The sequence below is a fragment of the Perna viridis genome, chromosome 12, assembly GCF_037379345.1.
Source record: "Perna viridis isolate PV_CMFRI_1.1 ecotype Kerala chromosome 12, ASM3737934v1, whole genome shotgun sequence".
Taxonomy (NCBI): Eukaryota; Metazoa; Mollusca; class Bivalvia; order Mytilida; family Mytilidae; genus Perna; species Perna viridis.
Window position 1 is genome coordinate 4382971 of NC_142456.1, and position 23671 is coordinate 4406641.

General features: G+C 34.8%; 1 long non-coding RNA gene across 1 annotated transcript; it reads left to right on the forward strand.

Moving 5' to 3' along the window:
- Positions 1-10268: 10268 nt before the first annotated feature.
- On the forward strand, positions 10269-18571 carry LOC148600926 (uncharacterized). The gene is made up of 3 exons (XR_015917209.1): positions 10269-10438; positions 16435-16537; positions 17965-18571. It is a non-coding gene; the product is annotated as an uncharacterized LOC148600926 (long non-coding RNA).
- Positions 18572-23671: the final 5100 nt, after the last annotated feature.

Consider the following 23671-nt stretch of genomic DNA (forward strand, 5'->3'; position numbering starts at 1 on the left):
GTAACATCATTTAATAGTTTTTCTTTTCCTCTATTGTCTACCCCGGACTTGATTTTTACGGCAGCTCAACTGGTGTTTCTAGAAAAGCAGAGACCGCTTGTCCTACCGGTGCACCTGGACCATGCTCACAGTCTTTAGTGGAGTCCGAGTTGCTTTTTTACTTTTGTTGCTTTGTACGTATTATTTTGTTTATTTTAAGTTCGTTGTTGAGCTTGCCTGTCCCCCTGGATTACATTCTTATGATTTCCACCAGAATCATGGTTCCCATGATTACTCTTTCAATTAATGCAGCCAATATTACATTTTATTCGTTGGATAGATCCTCATTTCCCGTAGTTCTAGATTAATTGGTAAATTTCCCGGTAACCACGCAAGAGACTGTATAAATGACATTCGAAAAAAATAGTGGTATTGAGTTTCTACTTTGAATTCACGTCTACAAGTTGGGTTACCTACATATATGTTTACTCAATGAAGGATGTAATTAAAAAATGATGTTCCTCCTCTCATTTGTGTTAGAACGATATTAATAGGTCGTCTGGATCGATCCAAAAGCATAGTATTGAGGGGTATTGGTTTTTACTATACGTTTATGTTGGCTTTTGAATTTTGATAACGAATCCAAATCTCTTGTTGATTGGTCTAGTTTATTCCAATGTCTTTTCGTAAAGGGAATAAATAATTATTTTGCTGTTATGGAAAGTCTGCAGAAGGGTAATATTATATCTGAAACATTTCTTAGGGGATAGCTAGTAGTACTTTAAATTGTTGAGGAAGAAATTACACAGAAAAGGATGTGCAGTCTGGTTGTTAAGTGTATACATCATTTGGTGTATTGTGCCTTCTCTCGCGTCAAGATTTAATTCTTTCCCATCCAGTTTCACGGTAGATTATATCTATCTGGGTAAAAATGCATGTAGATAATCCAGTTATAATACTAGCTGCTTCAAATTATACATTTCTTATTCGAATGAATTACACCACAATTGTCCCACAAATCGAATGCATATTCTAGGATTTGCCGTATGTAATTTAGATAAGTTTTTTTCTAAGTATTCACACAAATTTTATATATATGCTTTCGCATCACGTTGATATGGCTCATTACACTTTTTATGATATTGTCAAAGTGAGTATTCCATTTGCCTTTTGAACTAAATTTTACACCTAAGTGTATCTGAGAGTCAACATTTGGTATTGCTTGATTATTGATGTTAATGTTTATATTTATATTAGGTATATTCATGTTCGAAATCAATTAGACTTCTGTCTAAGTTATCCGGATTAAAAGTCATCAACCATTTTTTAGGCCAGTCGTCTAGTACAGAAAGATCATGATCTATGATACATTTAATACGTAGAAGATCGGTTCTAAAAACTCCAAATTATGTATCATCAGCAAAAAGTCTTGTCAATGAAATTACCTCTTCAGATATATGGTTGATAAAAATAATAATAACAGATGACCTAGCACAGATCCTTGAGGAACTCCAGCTGAAACACGGTAAACGGGGGACATTTATCAATTAGAATTGTTTTAGCTTCAAAGTGTCAGAAGTTATTTTAATGAACTGTATATATCAATTCAAATAAAAGATAAGTGCTTCTAACAGGTGTTTGTTAGCATAGATAACATACTTTCTAACCTAAATATAGACCTTGGGCAAGAGCAGTTGTTTAATTACAGAATATCCCATTTACATATACTTGCATGGTGCTTGATTTACTAAGAGTTGTATATAACCAATAAAACAATTGATAATACTGTTCATGGCGGTACTGACTTAATCATTGTCAAATATATATGACGAGTAGTTTCTTGAAACATGAATGGTTCTGTCGGAAGTGACGTATACAGTTAAGAAGTTATTGTTTGAATTTTCGACGCATACGCAAAACGTGGAATGAAAGTTTTAAGTAGGTCAATGAGTGCCAAGGCTACATCAGTTTTCAAAGACCCCGTTGTAGCAAAAACATTGTCTACTATACATGACAAATATGTTGTCGTACCAGCAGACAAAGCCCAAAACAACATTGTTTTTGTCTGCAAAACGTTTTATATCCAATGTTTATTATCAGAGGTAGACGTAGAAAATAATAGCAGTGATAAGACCTACACTGCTACCACTCTTTCCAAAGAAGAGATTGTGGAAAACCATTAATCTGTGCTATCCTCTTTTGGTCTCTCTACCAAGGACGATGATTGTGATTTACCGTCTATGTACTGGATTCCTAAACTTCACAAGAATCCATACAAACAATGTTTCATAGCTGGATCTGCAAAATGTACCACCAAACCTCTTTCAAAACTTTTAACTTCTATACTCACAACTGTCAAAGAGGGTCTACAGTCCTACCACAACACTTGTTACTCCCGTAGTGGTATTAATTCGATGTGGATCCTGAAAAATTCAAAAGATCTTTTGGAGACAATCAGTTCAAGACTATTATCTGAATAAAATAGCATTAAAACCTATGATTTTTCAACACTGTATACTTCTATTCCCCATACTCAGTTTAAATCCCGACTTAAAAACATTATACATCGTTGTTTTTCCAAAAACAGATGGTACACCTAGAAACAAATATATAGTTCTTGGTAGAGATTCCTCATACTTTGTAAGAAATAATTCCAAATCATCTTCCAAATATACAGAGGAAGATGTTTACAAAATGCTGGAATTTTTAATCGACAACATATTTGTCCAGTGTGGTGGACGTGTTTTTCAACAAACGGTCGGCATTCCAATGGGAACAAATTGTGCTCCTTTACTAGCTGACCTATTCCTTCACTTTTATGAGGCTTACTTTATGGCTGATCTGATCAGAAAGAAAGAATATTGTTTGGCTAGATCCTTCAATCTCAGTTTCCGCTATATAGATGACGTGTTATCTTTAAACAATCCTAATTTCGGGAATTTGATCCATCGCATCTACCCAAAAGAACTTGAGATAAAAGACACTACAGACACTGTGAAGTCAGCCTCATATCTTGACCTACACTTAGAAATCGATGGTAAAGGAAAACTATTGACCAAACCTTACGACAAACGTGATGACTTTTCATTCAGAATTGTCAACTTTCCTTTCATCTGTGGCAACATTCCTTCGGCTCCTGCGTATGGAGTGTTCATATCACAACTCATACGTTATGCCAGAGCTTGCCGGGACTACGCAGACTTTTTGTATCGCGCTAGAACTCTGACAAATAGGCTTCTGGAACAAGGTTATGTTGCTACAAGATTGAAGTCATCACTACAGAAGTTTTATGGTCGTCATCATGAACTCGTGGATCGTTATGGTGTATCCATCATTACCATGAAAACTGATTTATTCAACGGGTCATAGTTTACCTTTCCTCGTTTGTCTACCCCGGACTTGACTTTTTATGAGCAACTCGGCGGGTGTTTCTAGAAAAGCAGAGGACGCTTACCCTACCGGTGCGCCTGGTCCATGCTCCCAGTTTTTAGTGGAGTCCGAGTTGCTCATTTACTTTTGTTACTTTGTATGTATGATTTTAGTTACTTTATGTTCTTTGTTGTGCATGTCTGTTTTCCATGTCTGGTCTTTGTCCCTGGATTACATTCTTTTGATTACCGCTATAACCTTGGTTCCCTTGATTACTCTTTTATGAAGCCGCGGATATCCCCATTGGTCGAGACATCAGCGATATAGAATGTAACAGCATAGCAGACCAATATCAACAAAGTCAAATGTAAATGTAATTTGAGAGTGTGTTTTAATGTAGTTTTGAAGGAAATCTTGTTTTTGATTTTGTTTTTCTAACGAATATTTTATTTTTTGTTTGTACTCTATTAATAATTATATCTATCATAACATCTATCATTATTTTTCTGTTAAAAACATATTTTGGCCATTATCGGTTTATTGGAAGGTTACACAAATGTCTTTTGATAATAAAAGCGAACTTGTTTTTTTTTATTATTTTATTTTTTTTATCACCGTTCAGTGACATTGCATATCCATATATAGTTATTCTAATCATTACTTTTACTGTACATAACACGCTCTAGGACTTGAATGCATTAAATGTAGTAGACTATTATGGAAGCGTATATGTGCCATGTCTTTGCGTTTTATTTCTACGTTTTACGAATTCAAAATAACTCAACAACCCATATAAAAAATTGTTCGTTTGTTTCTTTGACAGCTATTTTATAAATTAAACACTACACGGATTTTGTTTTTCAACTTCAAACAATATCATAATCATGTTACTTGTTTCGTAATAATGATTTTTGTTGCAAGTTGTTCTCATTAATGATCAGGGGAACCAAGATTTGATAAATAAGATAATCCTATGATAGTTACTAGGCAAGACAAACAGGCACACGCATCAAAGAACATGAAATAATCAAAATAATCCGTACAAAAATATAATTTAATAACCATCCCGGACGCCACTCAAATTTGAAAATGGACCAGGCCAGGTTCACCGGTAAGGTAAGCGTTTTCTGCTATTCCAGAAAAACCTGCGGAGTTACTCATCAACGTCACATCCGACCTTGATTAAAAAGGAAAGAAAACAATGTCATGACCATAGTGAACAAATCTGTTCTTAGGGTGCAGATGGATACACATTTATGAATCACTAGCTTATGATGACCATCATGAAGTTTTTGTAATATGACATGTAAAACATTACCCAGTATCAACTGTGAGAAGTCTAGCACGGTTAATAAAACGTCTGCGTAGTTGTGGCAAGCTTTAACATTATATTTGACATGTGATATAAAAACACCAGGTGCTTTAGGAATGTTACCATATATGAAAGAACAATTGACGATACGGAATCAGAAGTTATCGTGTGTGTCGTATGGGCATATAATGTGTTCTGCTTATCGACAACTATGAATGATACCGACCCGACAATGCATGTAGTATCTTTTTATCAATTGACGCAAAAATTAAATGAAAGTGAATATTGAGACTGAAACTTTTAGTATTTGAAATCATGATGTTATATGCTAAACCTCTTTAGGAATACTCATTTTATTAAGGAGACCTCTAATATACTAAGTTGGTTAAAAGTAACTATGATGCATGTTGCTATGTTGGCGCTAGAAGTTCTAATATTAAAAAAATTGAAACAAGTGAAGAGTTATACAGCAGATTTGATATCGTCTTTATCGTCTGCAATGTTTTGATATTGCAAAACTCCATGCTGTTTTTCAATGTCCGCCTACTTGATACTGCAATAACCCCCGTTTTGTTTTGTTTTTTTTTTGTTTTGTTTTTTTTTTTTTGCATATACAAATTCATATTTGGAAAAACGTGGGACTATATCAAATTTGTGCGTTTAGTAACCCCCCTGTTGTAACAGATTTTCCCGGTGTGTAGATATGTGCGTTTAGTAACCCCCCTCCTGTTGTAACAGATTTTCCCGGTGTGTAGGTATGTGCGTTTAGTAACCTCCCCCCCCACTGTTGTAACAGATTTTCCCGGTGTGTAGGTATGTGCGTTTAGTACCCCCCCCCCCACTGTTGTAACAGATTTTCCCGGTGTGTAGGTATGTGCGTTTAGTAATCCCCCCCCCCACTGTTGTAACAGATTTTCCCGGTGTGTAGGTATGTGCGTTTAGTACCCCCCTGTTGTAACAGATTTTCCCGGTGTGTAGGTATGTGCGTTTAGTAACCCCCCTCCCCCACTGTTGTAACAGATTTTCCCGGTGTGTAGATATGTGCGTTTAGTAACTCTCCCCCTGTTGTAACAGATTTTCCCGGTGTGTAGATATGTGCGTTTAGTAACCCCCCTCCTGTTGTAACAGATTTTCCCGGTGTGTAGGTATGTGCGTTTAGTAACCTCCCCCCCCCCCCTCCACTGTTGTAACAGATTTTCCCGGTGTGTAGGTATGTGCGTTTAGTAACCCCCCCCCCCCCCACTGTTGTAACAGATTTTCCCGGTGTGTAGGTATGTGCGTTTAGAACCCCCCTGTTGTAACAGATTTTCCCGGTGTGTAGGTATGTGCGTTTAGTAACCCCCCTCCCCCACTGTTGTAACAGATTTTCCCGGTGTGTAGATATGTGCGTTTAGTAACTCTCCCCCTGTTGTAACAGATTTTCCCGGTGTGTTGGTATGTGCGTTTAGTAACACCCCCCCCCCACCCCCCCCGTTGTAACAGATTTTCCCAGTGTGTAGTTATGCGTTTAGTAACACCCCCCCTCCCCCTGTTGTAACAGATTTTCCCAGTGTGTAGTTATGCGTTTAGCCCCCCCCACCCGTTGTCACAGATTTTCCCGGTGTGTAGGTATGTGCTCAGATTCTTTTTTTCTGATTTAATTGATTTAGTTATCATACGAATTATGAAAGTAACAAATAGGAACAATCAGTTCCATTGCTAGGTCTACCAAGTACCAAATAAAATGAGAATAATTTTTCGTTTTAACTCTTCTAGTACTATAAAAGAAAGATTAGTCAACGCTAAATTTTGTTTGTTTTTCATTAATTAATTCGTTTGTCAAAAACATATGTTTATCATAATGATTCTAAACATAAGGAAAGCATTGAGAAATATGTTTTTTTTCTGGTGTTATATAAAAGAGTAATCTAGGGAACCAAGTTTATAGCGATAATCAAAAGAATGTAATCCAGGGACAAAGACCAGACATGGAAAACAGAAATACACAACAAAGAACATAAAGTAACTATAAAATCATACATACAAAGTAACAAAAGCAAATGAGCAACTCGGACTCCACTAAAAACTGGAAGCATGGACCAGGTGCATCGGTAGGGTAAGCGTCCTCTGTTTTTCTAGAATATATGCAAAACTTATTTTGAAATTCTTACTGTTTATTCCGATTTCTGAATGCACACTAAAAACATGAAGACATGAATATCGGCAGAAAAATACCGAAGCGTCAGCATTAAGACAACTCAGATACATGTATGTCAAAATCCTAAAACATGGCCTTAACACGAAAATAGGAAACAGACACAATGTACACGTAAGAATAGAATAGAGTACATGTAAAATTGGAAATTAGGAAAACAACCCCACCAAAACAAAAACACTAATGCACTAGCACTATAAACTCTCACAAACAACCGAGAGGAACATCAGTTGCACAAGAAAGGGTAAGCATATTATGTCCCGCCAGTGGCATCCGTCATACTGCAAGTTATATTTATATCAACCACGTGAAAGTTCCTCAATTAAAGTTATCGGTTCTCTTTCATCTTCCATCTTCCATTTACAAAAAGACAAGAATGGATCGAGTTTTTTTGTAAAAAAAATATAGTATCTGTAGAAACTGAAACGTTGTTTTTTTTTCTGACTGACACATTACATTTAACAGAAACAATTTTAAAATATTTTTTTAATTGTGTTCCCCTGAGAAGTTAAGGATGAGGTGCACTTGTGAGGTTTGAACATGTTAAGCTCTTAAGTTGGATTATATCTTTTTGAAATCATCTGGCCATGACTATATTCTTTGATGCACATTTACATGTATTGTACCTACCTTTCCTATAAAATGTCATCACAATCCCTTACTTGGAGTCCTCGAACAGTAAGTATAATTCTTAATGCACATCTACATATGATGTCCAATATTCTTATTTAATTTCACCATAATCCTTTGAGCAGTTAAGAAGGAGTTGCAACTACAAGAAATGTGGAAAGACGGACGGACGTACGTGCGGGTAGAGAGACGTGGTGATTCCTACATGTATATGTAGGACTCACCAATGTGTACGATTCCACAAACGTGTCCGATAATACGTCACATAACCAGAAAAGTTTACTTCATTGTCGTGTTAAAAAAAAGCAATGTCAGATATCCGGACAGGCTGCGGAGTATAATTGTTCCCAGACACCTTGAGAAGGAGGGGTGCCAGCCGAGGATCCTCGGAAAAGGGGGGTGCATGGTTGAGATATTATTTTACATGTTTTGGCTATTTCACACATGAAAAATGACAAATTGTCAAATAAAATGGGGGAAGGGTATCAATCTCTGGCCCCTCTGGATCTGCCACTGATAATTAAATGATAGAATGTTGACCCGCATGAGCTAAGATTTTTGTCGACTGATAGTACAGTTCAATTTGAAAATGTTCTATTAATTAAAAAAACTAGATAAAGAGGAAATTAATATTTACTATTTTTATAAATGATATGCGATTGTGCATTTGTTGTGTTTCACCATATCCGTTTCTTTTTAAGTCGCCAATATTGTTGGCGACTTCTTCACTCGTTTTTTCTGTATATAATTTGCATGATATTACTACACCACCTTTTGTTGCAGATAAGTGTCATAAAACCGACATTTCTCTCTTAATAAAAGATCAAAATGTAGTTATACCCTTTAAAGATCCTACACGTGTGTTCTATGCGTGTTTTTTTTTTTACTTGTATGAGAACGGGAAATTTACATCAAAAGACGCCATGACCGGTTAGCATTGAACTGTACGTGATATAGCTGAGAAACGCCTAGTCTTCGAAATGTTTTGATTTAGAAACATTCTATCGGGTCACGGTTACGAAGTCACTCGATTTTAGAGCATATCGCAACTTCGCTTGAGTTCGTACCATTTTGGAATCACTCAAAGTTTGCCGATCTTAGCCGATTGACGAACTGTTGTGTGTCAAGTATATTTTCGAAAAAGGAATACACTTATTTTGCTAGTAATGTACAAAATTAATGCATGATGTAAAAAGATTTGAAATTGAAAAAAACATGAATGTAAATTACAAATCATCATCCTAGCATAGTCGTCCTAAAATTGACCTAAATTTTCGACTTAATAAAATTTGTGATTTTCTTAATTCTGAACCAAGTCTGACACAAGGAATGCAGCCCCAGTCCATCCTTCACCAAAGTATACAAAGGACATATTCCTTGGTACGATTATTGTAGCTTGCAAAGTAACTATAAACAGAAGTAAAGAACTTGAAGGCGTGATACATATTATAGACATACCTATAAGTGAAATACTCGCTCTAATAATATTAAGACTGTATTCTGCATTCAAAACTGTTAACCACGTATTTTCATGCATCGTTTTCGGGACACTCGTTCAGTGAATCATCGGCATTCCAATGAGCACTTATTGTGCTCTGTCGCATTGATCAGTTTGTTTAGACATGTGAAAATGAGTTCCTTATTACTTTTTTTTTGAAAGGGAGATAACTTGATCCATCAAACTATCTTCTGATAACAAGCCGCAATATAAAAGCATTAATATCAATAAACACCAACACTTTTCAGTAAGAGTTTTACATACATAATTACCTTGTAAACGTTACTATTGTTCACTCATTCATTATTCTGATAAACTTATTGTCTTATTTCCGACGTACATGTACCATGGATAAGTTTAATAATGTTTACCGACGTCACAGTAGACTTACAAGATCTAGTGAATAGTGAATGTTATAACAAAACATTCTGAAAATATAAAAATTTTGGCTCAACTTTGCGCATTTATGAATTTAATACTTTAATTTTCCATTTCATCAGTGAATGATAGGCTAAATGCATACATAAGAGCTTTATTCATATTTGGCAGATATATACGAAAACATCTATCGTGTCTGGATAGCACTTCTTCTCCAGGACGTTAATTGTACAGTTAGCCTAGTTATTTGTTAATCTGGAATTGATTGAATGGGAATGAAATTGTTTTTTTTGTAAAATTAGTAATTTTAAATTCCGATAAAATAAAAATATGCACGCCTACTTTATACAGAAAAGTGCATGTAAATACACTGTATAGTATTGGAAAATCTTTATTTACTATTCTAAAACTGGTTTCAGCCTATCAATTTTATTCCAATTCAATTTGCGTTCCTCAGATAAAACGGTTTGTTCATGTAAATAAGCCAATGCATCCTATGTTTATTTCATTATTATCAAGACTGTCTTCTTAGTACAGAGCAATTAATCCACAAGATAGCTTTTCTTGAAAACTAATTGCATGTAATTTTCATGACATTCACTTTACCACATGAATAAATATGTTCCTAACTTACTTAACGACATGAATCTTTTATCTCAAAATAACTTAACGAACAGAATTTCTTGGCTCCTAACTAACTTAACAATAGAAATCTTTATCTTTGCAACTGACTATACAGTAAAATTTTATGTGTTCCCAACTTACTTAGCGACCAGAATCGCTTTATTCTGAACTCAATTCACGACAGTAATTTCTATGTTCCTAACTTACTTACCGATATCAAATTCTATGTAGACAGTGAATTTCAGATTGCACTTTATCTGACCGTTGCCCACCCTTATCTTGTTGGTTCCCGGAAACATTTCAAGTTACACACACGTAAACAAAGAATATATGTGCTTATAATGTGAAAGTGACATTTTCTAGACAGTGAAATGTATGATCCATTTTCCAGTGTGTACGCTATTGTCCTTTCCTAGATTCTGTACTGATATTTGGTGGGAATACTTTAGATTTGGTGAGTTGGATCAGATACAACTATATTATGCTCAATTTTATTGTTTTTGAACAAAATAATGTTGTTATTACGCATTTTTATGATAAATTCAACTTGGCATTAATCGTAGATATGAATAATTTTGCGTTATAGATCCCTCTCTATCTGTATAATTTTAGTCACGTGACCATCATGTGATCAGTATGCTTTTTATAGCCGTCAAATTAGTTCGTCACAGTGGCTATTGCTACGAATATATCTGTAGTGATAGTAATTTCTAGCACAGACTTTGATATTTTTCCTGGTTTGTTGGAATTTTGAAGTAGAAAAAAAATAGTTTGTATTTTCGAAACGCCCCCATGTAAATTCCATAGTTTTATTGTTTTTTTTCCCTTTTTTATTATAGTTAATCGTATCAACAAGTGACAATGTATCAACCTGTGAAAAAGACTCATACAAATAAACTGGATACGCAATAACTTTCGAAGTATTATTTTATAGTCAATACATTCTATGTTCCTAGCTTATTTACCGACATCATATTCTATGTTCCTAACTGAATTTTTGACGAGAATCTCTATGTTACTAACAAACTTACTGACATCAATTCTGTGTTGCTAATTCAATTACTGACAAATATCGTTTTGCTACTGACTCACTTATCGACAATACTCTCTATGTTCCTAACTCTCATACAGGCAATTATCTCCATGTTCCTAATTCACAAGAATATCCATGTTTCGAGCTCACTTACCTAAAGAATCTCTACATGTATGTCTATAGCTCACTTATCGTCAAAAATCTCTACGCATTTAACTCACTTACCGACAAGAATCTCTGTTCCTAGTTCACTTACTGACAAGAATCTCCATGTTCCTAGCTCACTTACTGACAAGTATCTGTATGCTTCTAACTCACATACCGATAAGAATCTCTGTTTCTAGCTCACTTACCGACAACAATCTCCCATGTTCCTAGTTCACTTACCGACAATAATATCTATGTTCATAGCTCACTTACCGACAACAATCTCCGTGTTCGTAGAGTTCACTTACCGTCAAGAATCTCCATGTTCCTAACTCACTTACCGACAAGAATTTCTATGTTTCTAGTTCACTTACCGACAAGAATATTTGTTCCTAGCTCACTTACTGACAAGAATCTACATGTTCCTAGTTCAGTTACCTACAAATATCTCCATGTTTGATAAGTATCTTCATGTTCCTAGCTCACTTGCCTACAAGAATCACTATGTTTTTTAACTCTGAGTCACTGCCGACAAGAATTTCTATCATCATCTAGCAGTCGTTGAACAGCTGTGCCTTGTAGGTTAAGTCATTGAAACAGGGTTCGATTAAGGTTGAAATGTCAAAGTATCTAAAATTCAATTAATTTTTTCGAAGTCTGGTTAAACATGGTATACTCATCCGAAATATAGATGTAAAATGAAAATTTAAAAAAATCTATGTTATAATAATAACATTGGTTATTTATGTAAATGAGAAGCTAACAATAGGAGGCCCGAGTTAATATATTTATGGTCTTCGTTAGAAGCGAAATACCCGGATTGTAAAAGAACAAAAAACTATGTTCAATCTACCCCAGACGCAAAATTCATCATATCGGCTCGGAATGTAAAAAATGGACTGATTTTGTAAGTTCAGAAAAGAAAAAAAAATATTTAAACATATCAAAAGATAAATAAAAAGTCTAATATAAACTATAACATTGTTCATTCCCCATCTCAAAGGCAGTTAGGTCGACATTGATTATGGTCTATCTGTTGATTTTTCTCGACAGGTGCAGTCCGGTTTTGTCTATAAATTCCTTGAGCTCAAATTAACAGTTAACACAATATGACAAAAAAACACTTCTCTGAAAAATAAACTCACACATTAACACATATAAAATTACCAGCAAAAATTAACCAAAAAAACCAAAACAACAAAACAACAACAAATAGAGGAAGATATGTTAATTTTATAGGGTTTGTAAGTCTCGTTACAAGCATTCATACAAAAAAAATCGGAATTATGGAAAATATTTTGTCTTGATACCTGATATCTCAATAGGAAAAAAATGTTAATTATTTAGTAGATTTTTATATCATACCGAGTCAAACAGTTAGCTAATTGGAATTAAAGAATCCATTGACTGAGGTGAACCTAATATTCCGTCAGATTAACTTCCTTACAGAAAAATGTATTAATGTACTTTTATGAAATACTTGTTAATTAGCCATAAGAACACCATTGGCGGAAAATATATTAATTAATAAGACCCACAAATGACAAACAATTAATACGCAAAATGACAAGTAACAATTTTATCTATAATTAAATGATGTATGACATATCGGCACGTCCCATGTCCGAACTATTTTAGTAACATTTTTTCTTTAAAGTAATATTGACATTTATTCTCTGTGCATGCACTAAAGTGTTTTTGGGATACCAGTTCTGAACGGATATTGATATATACCAGTTTTGATTTGAATTTTACTGCATCCCTTTAAAGGTTTGTGATTAATTCATTCTAACATGGTGTCCATGTCCTATGTGGAAGTCCTGTTATATTTCTTTCTATTTTGTCGTTCATTCCAAGTGTAAATGTAAATGCAAGCAGCTTTGAAACAAAAAAAAAGGGTTCAGCTTTGTATTACTCATTTTCTGTTGCGTTTAAAGAATATACACATTGCACTTTATTATTCAGCGTGGAGTTTCTTTATATGATGTTCATTTACGTAAGTCATGCATCATGTAACAGCGTTAAGGTGGCTAGAGGAAACCTGCTCGCCCATAAAATTTACCTTTTTTTTTTCATTTTCGTCCGATTTTGAACTGTTTTTATTGGACTCCATGAGAAAATTCGTGCCTGTATATTTCAATCATATTATAGATTCTTACGGTTTTCGAGTTCTCGACCAAATGAGCAACACCCTAAAAATCGAATTTATAAAATTTTTAGTCCGGTTTTTTTTTTTTATTGGATTTCATATTTATTTTCCATGTCCCTGTTTTTCGTTTATCACCCTTAAAGCAGAATATTTTTACCTTCAGAATTTCAAATTTTGTACTATACACTGTCCAAACCAGTTGTTCTGTCCATAATGATTGTAAGCCCCTGTGCTTAAGTGTGTCAGAAACTAATATTATGTACACACTTTTCCCCGGTGAAGAGAGTTCAACATGTTGCGGTCAAATCATTTATTTTGTTTTATCTTTATTTGAAAATAATAACAATAGATAACAATAGATGTATTTGCTGCATTGGTCAGGCAACAATGATTCCAGGTAAACATCGATGTATTGTTTTAAAAATGATTATGTACGTTCATAATAAAGAAAAAAAATTTGTAGACCTTTGGTAGTATTTTCTCAACGGCCTTTCCGACTTAATAGTGTTCAGAACCCTAGCCGGGGGCTAGGGCGCTCTGCCCACAGAGCAACTGGAATGTGTGCCCCAGGCGGTGGAATGGGGTACCCCTGGCGTGTTACATGCTGGGGTCGTCAGGCTATAATACAGAAAACCTGACCGCAAACCATAATGGTGCACCGTGTTGGGAAAGATGCCACGTTCCTCGCACGTTAAAGAATCCTACTGTGGTATTCTCCCCCCACAGGAGGCTAAATTGCCCGACCCTACCCACCTCTCCCTATTTTCAGTGGCAATCATAATTTATTGACCCCCCATTGTCCTTGTGTCCCATCCCTTTTTCATTTCATCATCATTGCATGTTCATTTTATCATCAATTTCATGTTCATCGTCTGAATATAGCTGAAATATTGCTGCTCGGACGTTAAACCCCAACAAACAAACAAAACAAACTCAACGGCCTTTCGAATACGATAGTATTTAGATCAAAACGAGCATTGCAATGACCAACAGCCTATATTTATATACATTTTAGCAACTTTTAATAAATTCTTCCATAGATTATGCACATATCTTTGGTCAATCTATTCAAAATTTGCACCTAAATATTTGTTTCTCACATCTACACATCTCTCTACCGAAACTTGGAGTAAATCTAAAAGAACCATCGTCCGACAAACGGTGAACCAGCCCATAAAAAGACTCAAATTGTGTAATAGTTTCTTAAATTACAATAAAAAAGGAGTGATAACAAATGAGCTTTCAGTAAAATATTTTTTTCTGTTATAAAAAAGACCTCAAATCATGTATAATGTATTTTCTAACAATACAAAGGATTGACAAAGCTATTTGGACATTTAAACTGACCAGTTGCTATTGTAAGAGTTGATGAATAGGTAGCCACTCACCCATGAAAATTTCCCTGGTCAGGTGTAAAGCAGCCAATGCTGGCTATGTTTCACATCATATGGAATTAATTCAGCTTATGAAATACTGTGTGGAATACTATTGGTTGTGAATATTGTTTATATTTTTCTAAGAAAAAAGTGTATTGTTTGTCAGTCGACGTTACTAAACACATTTGTTGTCTGAATTAACACTTTTTTGAAAGAGTAAACAACGGAACAAGGATTGTTGTGAAAATCAAAAGAATATATTCCACGGATAAAGTCTAGACAGGGAAAATAGACACAACAAAGAACATGAATATATTGACATTACACGTATAAAGAAACAAAAACAAATGAGCAACCGGACTTAACTAATAACTGAGTAACAATAGGGTAAGCGTCCCCTGCTTTTCTAAAAAAAAAACACACAGATTTTCTTTTAAAACAGCTGGCCCGGGCTTGACTTGAGAGAAAAGTTTGATACGGTAGACAAATTGGTTCTCATGGGGCAGATAGATAAACCATAACAAGTTCATGATGCCGACCATGAAAAATCAGTAGTGATGTCATATTGACAGTATTTAATCACTAATCTTAAAGCAACATAACACTGTTCCAAAAGCCTATTTGTAAGAATTCTAGCATGGTACAAAATGCACGCATATTTTTGACTAGCTCTTACATGGTGTATGAGTTACGAAAACTCCATACACAGGTGCTGAAGGGATGTTGCCACAGATGAAGGAATTTTGACAATACGGAATGAGAAGTCATCACGTTAATTGTATAGTTTGGTCATGAGTTGTCCCTTTCTTTCGATCTCTAAGTGCAGTTCAAGATCTGAGACTGACTGTTGTCTGTAGTGACCTGCCTCTTAAGTTCTTTGGGCAAATGGGATGTATAACATCCCCGAAACTAGGATTGTTTGAAAACAATACAACAGCTTTATAACGAAAACTGAGAACAAAGAATCTTGCTAAATGATTATCCTTTTTTTTCAAATGTAAGTCAGCCTCATAGGAGTGAAGGAGTAGCCGAGCACAATATGTTTCTATGGGAATGCAGTCTGTTGAAAAATACTTCCACCACACTTGACAAATATGTTATCGATAAAGAATCTTAGCATTTTGACAACTGATGCATAATGCTTTTGAGTCGGGATTTCAACTGAGTTTTGGAACAGCAGTATAAAGGGTTGAAAAATTGAGGATCTTGGTGTATTATATTCGGATAATAATCTAGCATTTAGGGTTTCCAGAAGAACTTCCGAATTTTTCAGGATACACATTGAATTTATACTACTACGGCAGTAACAAGTGTCGTGATGAACCCGAAGTCCCTCTTTGAAAGCTGTAAGTATGGAAGTTTACATTTTCGAAAAAAGGCTTTGTGGAACAATTTGCAGTTCCACTATGGAGCGTTGTATGTATGAATTCTTATGGACAAGTGGAATTCAAAACATGGACGAGAGATCATAATCATCGTGTTTAGTGGAAGAACCAAAAGAAGATAAAATGGATTTATGGTTCTTTGGAGAGTGTGGTAACAGTATTAAGTCTTATTACTGCTATTATTTTCTACGTCTACCTCCGATGATAAAAATTGAAAGTAATTTGTCTTGCACACGAAAGCATATTTTGTTTTGGGCTTGGTCTGCTGGTACGACACCATACTTGTCATGTATAGAAGACAATGTTTTGTTACATTGAATATGATATATATTCTACTGCACATATTTGTTTTCTTTCCAGATGACTTCCCCTAAGACGCTGGTTGTCTTAACAATCCTTTCAATATTATCCTGCGCTTACTCCCAGCTAGCTGGCATAAGAATATTACCAAACACAGTTACAGGTATATAAACTAATATCTTTGCACTGAAGGAAAACTCGTATACACAAATGTACAACGAAGCTCCAAAGAGCGACTAATGTTCATTTCTCCTCTATTTAAATGTCGTTTTAATTAAGGAATGTTTAATTACGTAGCTGTCTTTGTAAGAATTATGCAAAATCTGAAAAATGTGATACACCCCAAAAAGGCTACATATTTTTATTCTTGTAATTACGTTGTTTTATGGGTATATATTATGAAATGTGTAATTATTCATTCAAATCTCCCTGCTCTTAGGAAATAATCGACATCGAAAATCCAATAGATTCTATTGTGTTTGAGTGTCTTTTACATAGTTATTTTCCTTAATTTTGGAATCTACAGTACATTCTATATTATTTTTATCTCCTAAGAGCACGGGAAAAACTGAATGTTAATATCTGTTTACTCTGGCAATTCCAACAAGGTATCCAAAATAAAAATATGCAGGCTTTTTACCCATGAATCACATTTTGTATGATGCTTAGCTGGAGTGCTACTTAGTTGTTCATGTTTGATCTAAGTTAAAGTTTAGATATTTCTGTTCCATTATGATAAAACTCAATCAAGAAAAAAATATTCTATCTAATTTTAAATCAAAATTTAAAGAAAATATATCATATATAGTTGTAACTGTATGAAGAACTCTCAATTAATGTTTAATGAAATAATTTAGTCCGAATTACCTTCATTTTGTCTCTTACAGAAATAAAATATATAAATCGTGGGATAATTAATCTGTTTTAAACATTGAAAAATAGAGTTTAATCCTCCGTCTTTTCGTGTCAAGGCGAATTTCTGCATATGAAAGTTGACCTTTATCTTCTATCAATTTACTACGATAGAAAGTTACTAGTATTTTGTCTATGATGTGGTTCCTTTCGTAGATAATATTTGTGATGTAATTTTAACATACTAATATGCGAACACAATATTGGTCAATGAAGGCAAAAAATGTCGAAAAATGAGATTATGTCAGTGACTGGTTTGGCCGATGACTAATTGTGTAACAAATTTTGTCAATGTGGATAAAGCGATATACCGATGACAAATTTTCTAAATGTGGATGGAGTCACATACCGATGACAAATTTCGTCTATATGGATTGAGTTACACACCCATAACACATTTTGTCAATGTGGATGGAGTCACAAACACAACTTCATGAAGCTATTATTAGTGATTATTAAATAACTAAGTGTAAGAAATAACCAAGACATTTGTTAAAGAGTAATCAAGGGAACCAAGGTTATAGGTTAAATTAAGGTGTAGAAATATATAATTTTTTTTTGCCTCGTGGGTACTACGTAACTCGATTTCAAGCGTAAATATATAACATTAAGAAAAGACTTACGTTATTGATATGATAAATTGAAAAAAAATATCACAAATATATTATTTCATTTCAGGTAACCCCCAACCAAAACAAAGCCCATTCATGAGAATGGTGATGATGCAATTGATGATGAAGGAACTTGACATGAACGATATGATGAGGTTCTATTTTCTATCACAGACATTTTGAGGAACACAAACCTTATGTTATTTTTCTTAGTGACTTGTATGGTAGATTAGCGTTACCAATGTGTACAGCAGTAGTTTAATGCTTACCTTTACAGAGTTAAGTTGTTATTAAAAATTGTTTAGATTTGTATTGTGTTATTCCTTTTTTTTTATTGTTTTGTTTTGTTTTTATTTTTTATTCTTTATTTTTTAAATAATCTGTACACTGATTGCACATAGCAATTGGTTATGATATACCGTACAATGTATAATGGGCGACTTTTTATTGTACTAAAAATTAAAACGTATTAGATGAACCCCCGCGTGCGCTAAGTTCACTATAGTTTGTCAAAGCACATCTATTTACCAGAACTACATAATAAAATGTTTATTATACGGATATCATAAAAACAAGTAAATTAAATGTCAACACTTACATTTCCCTGTATGAAGAGCCATAAACTTGCATTATCTAAGGGCGGTACAAAATTCATTATTTGGTTCCTTTAAACAACCACCAAAAAACTTGTTAATAAGATGAAAAAAAAATGTAAAACCCTTCTTTGCCAAGGCAGTAAACCTTAGTTTAATATACCTGAAATAATTTACCGTAATAGGAGTGGGAGGTTACGCGCTATAGATCTGGTTTATTCAATCATTTCCGTTGGAAATACTTGTACCAAGTCAGGACCTTTGAGGTGGTTTCCGAATTTCCAATTTTCCCTTGATATGGCCATTTGTTATACGGACTTTTCTATTTGACCTCTTCCTTTTTGACGTTTGTCTAGATTTTATCAGATCGGTAGTTGTATCATTACACTTCATTTAAGACGTGGATTTTTTTCGTTTCGAACCTAGCTTCATTACACATCACAAATTTGGATATACCTCAATTGTTTTCAGTTTTTGCTCAAATTTTCAATTTTACATGATTTGATTGGTTGAAAGAATTTGAATTAAATCTCAGTTTGAGATTCCTCATGAAACAGGGATCTTATTTTATTGTTTTGTTTTCAATTTGTGATTGTTGATTAGTTTAAAAATAATAACCATAAACAAATGTACTTGTTTAATTTTAGTTTTTACACACACTGGTAACATTGAATTTGAATCCATATCTCATTCCTATGAAAAAGTAATTAGATAAAGATTCCAACATAGTCTTGATCTCTAAAGTTTCATCAACATTAAGAAAGATCATCATTGACATAATATGTAGGTTTATGTCACTCTGGATCCTAGTTTTCAGTCTGTTTTGGATTCGTCGATCTCTGCTGCACCCTTATGACGTTTTGCTGAATATCAACTTCAGAAGGCAATATTGAGTTTTTGCATGGTTTGAAATATTTCACGTTTTCATATAATAATGATCGAAAAGACTTGATTCTAAGAAGATAGATAAAAGGGTTAAGTACGGAACTTAAACCGGCGAATAAAAAAGTCGCGTTCCGAAGATACCTCGATGACGTAATTTTCGATACATACCCGTCTTTTAAGTACACTACAGCCAGCGGAGTATTACATACTAAATATAAAATTGCTATTAGTCCAGTTGTTACACAAAGTTTCACATCTGATATTTTAATCTGTCTGGTTGCATTTTCTCTAAGTCGTAAATTGTATCGCAAAAGAAATTGAAGAAGAATTCCCATAGAAATAAAAACTCCGACATGAGCTAGAGCAAAAATCAATCCGAACAAACCGTAAGCTTGTCTTTTATTATCTCCAAACATTTCATCAAATGAACATTGAACATGTGTCTTATAGCTAGTTACATGCGTACATCCCATAATTATTGAAATAAGTACCGCTAAAGTCCAAGACACGACAATAATTGATACTGAAACTTTATTCCGTTTCATCCTTATATTTGTAGCGTTAAAGCACACTACCAACACCCTGTCCAGGCAAATTGCAAGAACTTGAAACATAGAGGCCATAAATGTTATCGCTAAAATAAAACAACGCGTATAACAATTTGCAAAACCCATTTCCGTTCCGCTTAATGTGTCAGTAACAAGTAACCATGATATCCCAAGAAATGCGTCTGTAAAACTTAGGCTAAGAACATGCATATATCCTAATTTTGTTTTCCTCCAAAATGAAGCAATGACAATAAAAATTGAAGGAAGATTTACACAAATGGTTGCTGTCCCAAAACAGTAAAGTACTACTTGAAATATAACTGGAACCTTTTTGGTCGATGTCAGTATTATTTCCTTGTCAGTACTGTTTGTAGTATTTAAAATATTTTCCATATCCAGCTTGGTGGAATTATGACAAAGCGCTAATCCGCTAACGGTAGCTGTGGTATATATTTTATGTATGAAGTCAATATATATATATATATATATATATATATATATATATATATTATGAAACATTCACTAACAGTTCGATAATTAATCAAAGTGTTCCTAGATATTTAACTGCCCTATACGTTCGACTGTTTCAGTTAACCAAACACTTACTCTAAGAATGATGTTGTTGTAGGTGAATGAGTTACTTGATGTTCAGGTATATATTTCAGATTTTTATAACGATAATCGATTTCACACCTCTTCATAGAGATGCCAACTATTTAGTAGACTGAGTTTGTATGAAATTATCACAATTATCAGCATTCCATACAAAGTAGTGCAATTACATAAAAAGAGTATTTGCCAACACATATTAACAGAGCAGCCGCCAACTCAGATTAAAAGAGCAGCCGCCAACACATTAACAGGGCAGCCGCCAACACATATCAACAGACCAGCCGCCAACACATATTAACAGAGCAGCCGCCAACACTTATTAACAGAGCAGCCACCGACGCGTATTAACAGACCAGCCGCCATCACGTATTAACAGACCAGCCACCAACACATATTAACAGACCAGCTGCCAACACATATTAACAGACCACCCGCCAACACATATTAACAAACCAGCCGTCAACACATACTAACAGAGCAGCCGCCAACACATATTAACAGAGCAGCCGCCATCACGTATTAACAGAGTAGCCGCCAACACATATTAACAGACCAGCCGCCAACACATATTAACAGACCAGTCGCCATGACAGATTAACAGACCAGCCGCCAACACAAATTAACAGTGCAGCCGCCAACACATATTAACAGACCAGCCGCGGACACATATTAACAGACCAGTCGCCCACACATATTAACAGTCCAGCCGCCAACACATATTAACAGACCAGTCGCCCACACATATTAACAGTCCAGCCGCCAACACATTAATTGAGCAGCCGCCAACACATATTAGCAGACCAGCCACCAACACATTAACAGAGCAGCCACCAACACATATTAACAGACCAGCCGCCAACACATACTAACAGAGCAACCGCCAACACATATTAACAGACCAGCCGCCATCACGTATTAACAAAGCAGCCGCCAACACATATTAAAAGAGCAGCCGCCAACACATATTAACAGACCAGCCGCCAACACATATTAACAGAGCAGCCGCCAAAACATTAACAGAGCAGCCGCCAACACATATTAACAGACCAGCCGCCAACAAATTAACAGAGCAGCCGCCAATACATATTAACAGACCAGCCGCCGACACATATTAACAGACCAGCCGCCAACAAATTAACAGAGCAGCCGCCAACACATATTAACAGAGCAGCCGCCGACACATATCAACAGACCAGCCGCCAACATATTAACAGAGCATCCGCCAATACATATTAACAGAGCAGTCGCCAACACATATTAACGGACCAGCCGCCAACAAATTAACAGAGCAGCCGCCAACACATTAACAGAGCATCCGCCGACACATACTAACAGAGCAGCCGCCAACACATACTAACAGAGCAGCCGCCAACACATATTAAAAGAGCAGCAGCCAACACGTATTAACAGACCAGCCGCTAACACATATTAATTAGTGTTGAAAACTTTGACTTCACTTTTACTGTTAGAAGTGTGACATTGTTTACAATTATCTTTAATAATTGTCTCGTTCATTTCTCTTAGTTTAACTTCCAATTAACTTCAGCAGTGAATATCGGATTAAAACCAATTTTAACTGATACTTTCATTTGCAAACATGTTTCTATTAGTTATCATTAATGTTTTTTTTTTACTTGACTTGATTATGGATTGGATTAGTGTTTGGTGGTTTTGTTGTTACCCTTTTTTTGTATAAATACAATGTCGGAATAATTGTTTAAATCTATTACATATTTAAGACGTTTTCTTGTAGGAAAGGAGCTATTTTTAATCGGATAATGATATAATAAACGAAGGATCGCCATGTTTTGTGACTGATATTCGGTCGAAGGGGTAAAGCGATAAAGCAAGACTTGATTGGACTTCGCTTTACGCCTGCTAAAAATATCATTACTGAAGTACGTCTGTCATTAATTACCGACATGACAATATTAAGCTTTTATGTTCTTCCTAGATTTTATTTCGAGTCTCATTGTTTTTTTTTCCATTTTCATTAATAGAAAATATTCAATATTGCACTTTCTTTTTGGTACAAATACTTGAATAAAATATATAAATAATAAAAGCGTCGTCAGAATCTGTCATTTTCATATGTACTGGCATGCTAATATCATACTGATGATCATATATACACAATGATGCAGTGGCAAATAACATGTCCTACAAAGCAAGGATTATTTGCATCTGAAATCAGTGTTCTATATTTCAGAATGAACAAATAGCTTTTCGAACGATAATCCTGTCTCAAATGTCAAATAATAAAATTGATTTACTGCTCTTGCCTGTTGATAGTGCAAGTATTTAACTATTTAACAAATCAGATTGATTACCAATTATTGAACTCTTAATGTACAACAATCCTGGGTTTATGTCGGTCATACAGCATTTAAGGCCACTTTCTGTCAGATAGATATGGCGCTCTCAGTTATGCAAAGGTCATTAGTACCATTCATAAAGATTACCGTGAAAAGGACTTTGTCCTCTATAATAACCTGACCGTGTGTACCTACAAACTTTGTACTCATCTATTTTGTATGGTGCTTCAGGCTCCTGCGTGTCCGTATTCCATCTAAGCTCACGCCCTTCACATCATTTTAGGTCACTGACACATATGATTGTAATTAAGGTGAAACTAATTCGGCTATGTTTGATAGTTAATAGCCGGTTGTACATACAATATGCTATTTTCTTGCACCCTTGACATAATATGACATTTTGCAAATGAACAACAATGGTCATGATACCGCAAGAATTTAAGTTCGTACGCAACAGTCACGTTTAAAATACAAATTAAGACAGATTAACTGGGTCTTACTTGAAGGTTAACACATTAATTATTATCTTTTGACCAAGTTAGCCTCTTTCTCGTGCGTTTTTCCAACATTGATGTATACACTCAATCATTTTGTGCTTCAGGCGAATAAAATGATGAAGAGTAGTGGCACAGTGGTGTTTGGTTGTATGTTATATCATATATGTACATTATAAATTCTAAGAATACAATAGTCCCACCTATTTGGTCGTGTAAAGTTGGTAGATACGGTAGGAGTTAATAACACTTTCATGTTTTTATGTTCACGATATTGCAAAAATATATTAACTATTTCCTGGGGTTTTATTATCGTGCATTAATTTA